At 40.1% G+C, this 9,067-nt stretch overlaps 1 protein-coding gene across 2 annotated transcripts in view; it reads left to right on the forward strand.

Moving 5' to 3' along the window:
- The window catches only part of grb2b (growth factor receptor-bound protein 2b), a 31,518-nt gene extending 31,126 nt beyond the window's left edge, over window positions 1-392 (forward strand). For both annotated transcript variants that reach the window (XM_012818335.3, XM_031569087.1), the window contains one exon: window positions 1-392. This exon is cut by the window's left edge and continues 1,273 nt beyond it. The gene's annotated coding sequence lies outside the window, so the exon portion shown is untranslated.
- The last annotated feature ends 8,675 nt before the right edge of the window (window positions 393-9,067 follow it).

Here is a 9,067-nt window from a genome sequence, read left to right on the forward strand (position 1 = left end):
GCATATTTTAATCATCAATGATTCCATTTTTTTATAATTCTTCCTGCTTATATATATATATAGATATAATTTTTTTTAAGCTGAGCAAGAGAGTGTTTTTTTATTTCCAAGACAGAAACAGGTGAGAACGAATTAGGATGATGTTGGGAGCATTCTATAGTTGGTCATTTTAATGGGAAACCGGACCAGTGGCCAGATGGTTTTTTTTTTTTTTTTTTAATGCCAACCTATTTATTGCAGCCATCGTCTTCTCGTTGCCGAGAATGTAGCCGCCTGTCGGCAGACATCGTCATGAGGGAAGCACGGTCAGAGGGCTTTAAAAAAAAAAAACCAATTGCCTCACACAAGCATAAACCCAGTTGAGGTGTAACCTGTTTTTGTATTAAACAGTACAGACAGAATGAAATTCATAGGAGTGTATGAAACCTACTGGACACGCTCGCACATAACTCCCTGCGTCACACCTGGGATACGTTCCCTACAGATGAGATCCCATCGTTGTGTAATGTAATAGCCAGTCGACAGGCACTGCAGAAAATATATATTACAACAATGATAATAATAATGTAAAGAAAGCATTGAGAATTAATGTTTTTTTGTTTATTGTTTTTTGTTTGTTTTCCTGATGGGTTGACATCAGCGCTATGAGTGTGAAGTTTTTTTTTCTCAGTCTTCTATGGTGTGTGTGGTCGAGCACTTTCGATGTTAGCCATTTTGATTTCTAGTGTTGCGTGTTCTGTATGTTTGTTTTTGTTGTGTTCATGATGACGATGATGATAATGATGATGATGAATTTTTGTTTTGTTTCATTCTGTTCTCTCTGGATAGTGCCTTTTTTCTCTGGCGTGTCAGTTGTCCGACCTGCTGCTTGAGCTCCTACTCGTACCTCCAACCCCTACCCCAAAGCCTACCGTGTACAAGTGTCAGTGTCAGGCCTCGGCTTTCCCCCATGACTGATAATGATGATACTCAGTGTTTCTTTTACCGTTTCCCTTCACTTTTGTCTTTTGTTGGTCTCGTCTTTTTGCTCTTTTTTTATTTGCCTTCTTGTTTTTGTTTTCAATTAATAAAATGGAAATTATAAAAAACAAATGTGTGTGCCTGTGTTAGTGTCATTGTGTGTTTGCTGCATACTTAAAAATATCACCTAAAACACATTTTTTGATTGTGTGTTTCTAGAAAGATAGATTTTTTTTTTAAAGGATAATTTAACAAAGCTGGGACAAAAATCAAACGAGCTCTGCACTTGTAGTTGAGCCTGTATTTCTGATAAATGGCCATTAGATGACCACCCAGTTTGTTATCGAACATTAGAGATGGATAGATTTTAAGGGACATTACATCAAACACTAGTCTACTATTGAAGTGTATAAAAGTGATATTTTTAAGTAGCTGTATATCTTTGACTATATGCCCAATATGGCTGTTGTGAACAGTCCCAACTATAATTATGACATGAAGGGGTAGTTCTATAGTAACATCTTTAGCATCTCCCTCTCTGCCCTGTGAGAAAAGGAGGAATGGCCACCCCCATCCAGCTATCTTGGGAGTCTAGCCATATCCAGTCTTGAGACGTGGGGGGTTGGGTGGTGACACACGTATGTGGTACGAGGGGAATGGGCCGCTGCCTCAGGTCCTAGCCCTGCTCAGCTCAATGATGTCTTACTGCTCACTGAGATCTCCAACATTGCATTAGCTACAGTCTGGTGATTCCTGCGCGCTTCTGTCCATAGCTAGAACCAGGTCTCTGGTGTTTCAGGATTACACCATTGGTATTTGTGGCTGAAGAGAAAAAACAACATTATGAAAGGACCTCTATGTGTCCAGTTCTTACAGATGGTGCTTTAGCGTTTGAAAATTTTTAAACAAGCATTCAGCAATCAAGTCTAGAATGAAATCCACAAATTACAAAACCAGGCCCAGGATTAAAGAGTAAAAAATATCCCAGGGCCACGCCACATATCCCCTGGGCCACGTTCCTCGCCAGTCTGTGTCTGACTCTTCCATTTAGCCCCGATCCCCCCTCCTCAGAGAGGGTCAGACCTGGGTCACTTTCTCTGCCTATACCGCAGCTGCCAAATGGCATTAGTACTGCCACTAGCTGCTGACCAAGGGCATACAGCTTAAGTAAAACCCTACTACCAGTTTGGATATTGTGCAAAGAGGATCACAGTATATTTCAAAGCTTAGAAAGATGGTGGTTTGTTGTATAGGAGTTACCCTGCAGAAAAGAAGGTTTTTTGCTTTGAGTTTCATATGTTTCAACCTCATCACAAGCACCTTATGGCTCTGATTCAGAACTTTCAGGTTCGGGTGTACTGATTGTTATTCTCCATGTACTGAGGCTGACAACATGGATGCTATAAAACTGCCACATGTGATAGGACTCAATTTATGACCCTCACTAAACTGTAACATTCAAAGAAAATAATCTAACGGCCAAACATTGGAATTGTCAACATTTTACATCAATTCAAATAGGGAGGTTTTAATGAGGCAACGGCACAGCCCTAACGGCGTTTTACTGCTTAGATCAGATACACCTGGTGCCAGTGCTCATTTGAACATCTTGCCTTTTAAGCAAATGAGATTTCTCTTATGTAACGCCCAAAAGCAACGGAGCGGTATCCTGTTCATAGGAAGTCTCATGCCACAGGTAATGTGATGTCACATATGGGCTCAGATCGTTGCCTGAACAGGCTGCCAAGGCCACGGCCACGTGTGACAGAGGCTCAAAGGGGTCGTGTAAGGTAACCAAATTCACCTGCAACTGCTGGTTAAGAGCTTTAAGTGTGTATAACACGTATTTTAAACATCCATGATAACCCATTACACACAGCATTAAACATGTCACAGCAATATTTCTATGTAGGCTAAACTGTTACAGGCATGGTCATAATTATTAACATTTAAACGTGTTGCTTTTAAAAATGACAACATGGTTGACCACGATAGAGGCTATAACGTTTAAGCAAACAAAAGACATCAAACAAACATCATATCTATAGACTGGACAGAAAACCAAGTGATCACAGAAATATTGAAAGCGTTTGTCTGAAGGTGGCTACATAATTACATCATAATCTAAATAAAAATAACAAACTCTCATCTGGAAGATACAATGTCCAACCTCCGTGCCATCAAAGTCATCAGGCACGGCTTATACTGCGGCAGCGATTACGTAGGCTGGAGCAGATCGCCTCCTGTTGGTTTATCTGCGTAATAACATTTTAGTCCCCTTCCCCCTTGACCTAAACTGATTTGAAAAAGCTCAATACATTGCATGGCAATGAGTAATCAGAATAATTCATCATTTGTCAAGGGCCACTGAGTGGAGCAAATTCACTTACCTACACTAACCTAAACTACATCCACGGTCTTAATGAATTGTGCACAAACTTGTTTGCCAAGCAGGGGCGGTTTATCCATAAGGGCGATTTGGGCGACGCACTGCCAAACGGGAGAAGAAGAAAAAAAAATTCTGTCCCATTCTACCACTAGACCATCTGATCTGCCTCTGAATGTCATTGTCCAATCAGGCTAAAGTTGTGCTTCAAATGGTCCCGCCCCATTTCGGGGCGATTTTGGGCGAAATAGAAATCGCCCCAGACCTTTCTCATTAACTCTCATGTTAGATAAATTTTTTTTTCACAAAACAGGGCTCTCAATGCATTCTCTATGGCTTCCGGGAGGGCTCGCCCTTCGCCATACGTAATCTTCTTATGCCCTTTGCTCCTCTTGGGTGCATAGGCCATTGACGAATGTCCTCCATTTCGCTCGGTTGTTGGCAGTTCTTTCAACGTCTCCCCAGTTGAGTCCTTTCCCAGCCATTTCTGCCTGGACACTTCTCCTCCAGCTGTTCCTGGGTTCGCCATACGTAATAGGATGTATAAATGTATAAAGGCAGATATATGGCCCTCACCGACGTTGCAAAAACTCTCCGTGGCCTGAAATTTTTTAACTACCGGACTCCATCAATACTTTGCTGTTTACCTTGTGGGTAGTAGTATGCCAACATTAGATAGTTGGCTCAGACACCTCGCAAATCCCCTCAGATGTATTTTTCAGTTACAATAGTGGGGTTTTTACATTGCACAGTGTCTATTTCTCATGTAACTTTTAAAAAAAATCAAAGCAAAAAAAAGTCAAACAAACAACTTTTCTTTACAATTACGACCGTCTACAGAGTTTGGTCCGCCGCCGCCTTTAAAAAAAAAAAACATACACAACCGTCAGAGAACCATAAATGAAAAGGAGTCCGTCGAGGCAACTGCGTGACCACGGAGTAACAGAGTCGTAGAGGTATATTTTGGCCTTTAAGACCATCATACGACTTCGGTCAAGGCATATTCTGTCAAGATGGCTAATGTTCAGTGCAACAACTCCATTCGCTCTTTGAAAGAAACTCCTTTTAGTCGGTGCACTAATGAAGATAAATTGAAACAAAACAATTAGGACTTCCTAGACCAAATGTATCCATTCAACAGGTTTCTACAAGGGGGGGGATCCTACATCCAAGAATTGGAACAAAAGAAAATCGTGGCTAGCAAGCTGTGAAGTGGCTAACGCAGTCTGTATTTCTATATACCACCGTCACTTTTCATAGGTTTCACAGTGTGAATGTTCACTTGTTGCACTAACACTGAGTTATTTTCTATGTGATGACTTATTTTGCTTTTGTAAGCCAATACTTTTAAGATCAGTCAATACATATTGTTGGTTTTAATTTATATGTTGCCCCCTTCTTTATGTTGTTACTGGACATATCATGTGTCCTGTTAAGCTATTTTACATACAACATTTGAGACATGTGAATAATGAAAAAGTGGGATAATTTATTGTGGAGCCACATCATGTTTGCTTATGAAGGCTCCTGGATGCAACTTTCTTCCATAGCTTTCCACCTGTAACGAGCTACTCTATGTAGATGGAAGGAAAATATTTCTGCTGTGTGCTACCACCTAGTGGACAAGGTATTGCTGTATGAGTTAATCAGCCTAACAACAAATTGATACAATTGTCTTGCTTAATGTACCTACTGAATGGGTCGCCTTAATCATTATCAAAAAAATTGCCCCTCCTGAGAATTCTTTTTCACTGTTGCCAAGTAAACTTTTGGGTAAAGCACAATTAGCCATCCTCCTTTATGCCTCAAGGACTTCACAATAGCCTACCATCTCTCCCTGTCCTTGGCCAACCTATGCTTTCTTTATGGTTGCCTATGTTTCTACTCCTAATAAGGTCCTGACATTACTATTGCCTCTCCCCAGGTGGCATCCAATGTAAACCTTCATGTGGGTGTATTGGCCATCTTGTTTTTCTATATTATATAATGTATTGCATTACATAACAGTACATAAGTTACAGTTACTTTAAATAAACAGAATACAATTGCATAATACAAGATCATTTGGCTAAAGCTAAAGCCCATGTGTGCAGATGGACAAATTAAATGAATTAAATAATAGGAAATACCTCCTGTGAAGAGAGCTATAATGAACAATTCTATTATTATTAGCAATACAGAGGTTATATAATATGTGAACTCAACCAGAGTCAAATTCATTTTTTAATCTGTAATTGCTTCAGCCATTCTGTGCTATATATGCTTATCCCATAAAATGCAACTTCCATGTTATTAAAGCAAGCCCTTTTAGGTCCAACTGCAGTATTAGATAAACCTTTCAGGCTGAGGGAACGTGAATAAGACCATGAGCTGCATAAAGCACACACTATTGGTCAACTGAATTTAAACTCTCACCAGTGGTCACTTCTTCAACCAGTTTTCTGCTTCTTGTCAGTTTTGTCTCCCATTAATGTTGTTTAATCCACCTAAAGTTACCATTCCTTAAATGCCCCAAACCTGTGTCAACATCCCTTTTCCCTTCATCAGGCCTCTTCCCCTCCACTGTATGCCATGTTTAGTCTCTGCTGCTCTGATATACTTCTCTCACACCAAGGACCCGGGGCGGATCAGGGGATTGGACCAAGGTGACACTGGTGAATTCAGACCAAGCCTTGACATGGCTTTCTCCCAGGTTGTGCCCATTAAGATTTGACCTGGGTCGCAACCTGAGATTGATGTATATGTAATCAGCTCACAGGCTGCGGAGGGAGGGGGATTTAAAATGGTGTTAAAACGGCAACTTTAAAACTGCATTTAAACTGTTTAAAGCTGTGTTCAAACTGTGACAGTGATAGGTACAACAGTGACAGTTGTAGGCCTAATTGTGTGCATCATGATTGTAACAGCACTTAAATCATGGAACTGTAGTGGACATTTAAGCCTACATTATAGCCTAGGCTAGACATGCTGCCCGCTTCCCCACACAATTAGAAAGACTCTATTCCATCATCTTCTCTCTTTGTCCTGGCTGCCACGGCAACAGTGTTGCACGATTATTGTATGCAGTTGCTTCTTACTTCATCTACCCAAACAGAGAGAGAGAGACAGGGAGAGAGAGAGGGGGGGGGGGGGGGGGGGGGAGAGGGAGAAAGAGAAAGAGAGAGCTGCTCTAGGCCCAGACTTGAGGTCTGTTGGGTCTATAGTTTGTACATAATACAGCCTCTGCAATAAAAGGTTTCCAATAGTACCATGGACCTTTATTATTGCCTGTCAATTATATTTACGTTAGCTGTCTCTAGTGGGTGGCTGATGAGTTGGATATAACGTTACTCACTAATAAGCTATCCTCAGCAAATCATTAATGTTAATAGCATTAGTATTTTAAGTCAGATTTCTACATTGTGTACTGGATTAGCTTGGCTAATTACTTAAGATATGATTCATTGTCCTCACATTGTCACTAGAGGATGGTCTAATGAAGTGAACCAATGAGACTCATTTCTATCGCCCTGATTGTTAGCAGCCTGGGTTGTGCCTGGGTTGTGCCTGGGTTGTGCCTGGGTTGTGCCCATTCATACTAAAGTCTTCCCACATAGAGCCTCGTGCAACTCAGGTCGAGAGGTGGGAAGAGAAGCAGGGTAACCCTTTCAGACATAAAATCAACATGGGTTGAACCCTGGTTGAAGCGTTGGTATCAATTTGGTTCTAGTGTACTTGAGACCTGAACCCACAACCCACCCCCCACAGACTGTAACTGGTGGAGATGCACACTCTCACACACACATCCCTGCCACTTGTCCATGGCAACATTCTTGTTTCAGCATCACCTTGTTGCAATGGCAATAACCAACGACCTTGCTTTCCCATGTATGTATTGAGCGACTTAGAAGAAATATGAGTGGTGAGACAGTACAGATAAGATCAAATTGCACAAATGAATCCGATACTCACTGCCTGAACATTGGCTTCCCTATACCTGATCCTCTATATATGTTCTACAGAGCTACCTGAGGTAACCAAACAGCCAATGGCAGACCAAACTGGTTGTTACCACCTACCCAACAGTGATTTGCAAATGTGTATATATTGACTGTAAAGGTTAGGCCTAGTCTACTAGGATTTTAAGAACAAAAACAAGATACATTTATTAAATTGACTAAATGTAATTTACCAATATATAATCTCTATCCATAATTGTTACATCCTTTACCTCTATCCATCCTTGTTACATTACATCAGAATAAAAGTTTGATTGATGAGCATGCCTCTTTTTTCATGACTTACCATACAGGGTAGCTTTAGCAAGACACTGAACCCCTAAACTGCTCCTGATGTATAAATGCAATTTCCTTGTAAGTCGCTTTGGATAAAAGCGTCTGCTAAATTACTAAATGTAAATGTGCCCTTCTTGTATTAGACATAACATGTTCCATTGTTTAGCATAGGCTTGTGAGGTTTTCCAGATTTTTTTTGTTGATGGTGCAATCCTGCCTTTAAGTGGTCATGAAAGGTCACACTGATGAGAATACACCAGAAGCAGGAGGTGCCTCCTGCTCGGAAAATTGAACACAGACCAGGCATGTCATAATGTCTGTGTAAAAATGACATCAACAAAATAACAAAATATCTCAGCATTAGTTACAAAAACATGATGGGATGTTACAATAGATGTATCAAAAGGAATCAAAGGAATTAGTCTTATTTTGATTTTAGTGCAGTTCTTATTTCACACCACTAGGAGACAACCTTCTTGCACTGTGATAAAATGAAAAATAAACATGCTTATGACAGGCCTATGTAACCTAAACCTATGTACTGTGCAAAGTATCTGGTAGTGCCATTATCAGAATCAGAATCAGGTTTTATTGGCCAAGTAAGTTTGCACAAACAAGGAATTTGACTTGGTAAGGTGACTCTCAGTGTGCTTACACAAAATATACAACACAATACAATACAATACAATACAATACAAACAAACAAACAAACAGTGCAACAGTGCAATGGACTAAGGAGTTTAAGAAAGTATGTACAAGGCGGAATGGCTATATACAGTAGCTGTGAAATGTTGCACAACAGTAGTGCAAAGAAGAAGTGGAGAGTGCGAGAAGTGCAGGGATAAATATATAAATATAAATATATATGCTACAGTGGGTTAGTTGTTCAGTAGTAATCAGGATTCAAATAACATTGACCCAAAACTGGCATTCTCTATTATCGATCCATTCTCTATTCTCTAATATGACGGCCAACTTACTTGGGCCACCATAATCATCAAGAGCCACAAGGTTACAGTGCTGATCCAAGGGAATATATTGTTGGCTGTACTGTAGGCTACAGATCCTTTAATTAAATGCCATTTTTAATATAATTAAATGTCCATGTGTATGTTTCTGAATGCATCCACAATGACAAATTCAACAAGCCAATATGCATTACGATCCCATTACAAATGACAAAATAGAAGCACACTAAAGTTGTCATGTCATGTGATGTAATGTATAGTATTAAAATAAATGAAATACAAATCTGACAAAAGCAACTGTACTCTTACTGGAGAGCTGTTGACAGTATAGAACCAGCTCCCAAGGACAGGGTTTAACCCACAGTTGTACATTACATTAACCTGATGATTATCAGGAGATTAGAAGATCACATACAGCCTAGTCTACTCAAACCATCAGGTAACAAAAAACTCTCGAGTGCCATCATTCTAAACACTGC

The sequence above is a fragment of the Clupea harengus genome, chromosome 1 (assembly GCF_900700415.2).
Source record: "Clupea harengus chromosome 1, Ch_v2.0.2, whole genome shotgun sequence".
Taxonomy (NCBI): domain Eukaryota; kingdom Metazoa; phylum Chordata; class Actinopteri; order Clupeiformes; family Clupeidae; genus Clupea; species Clupea harengus.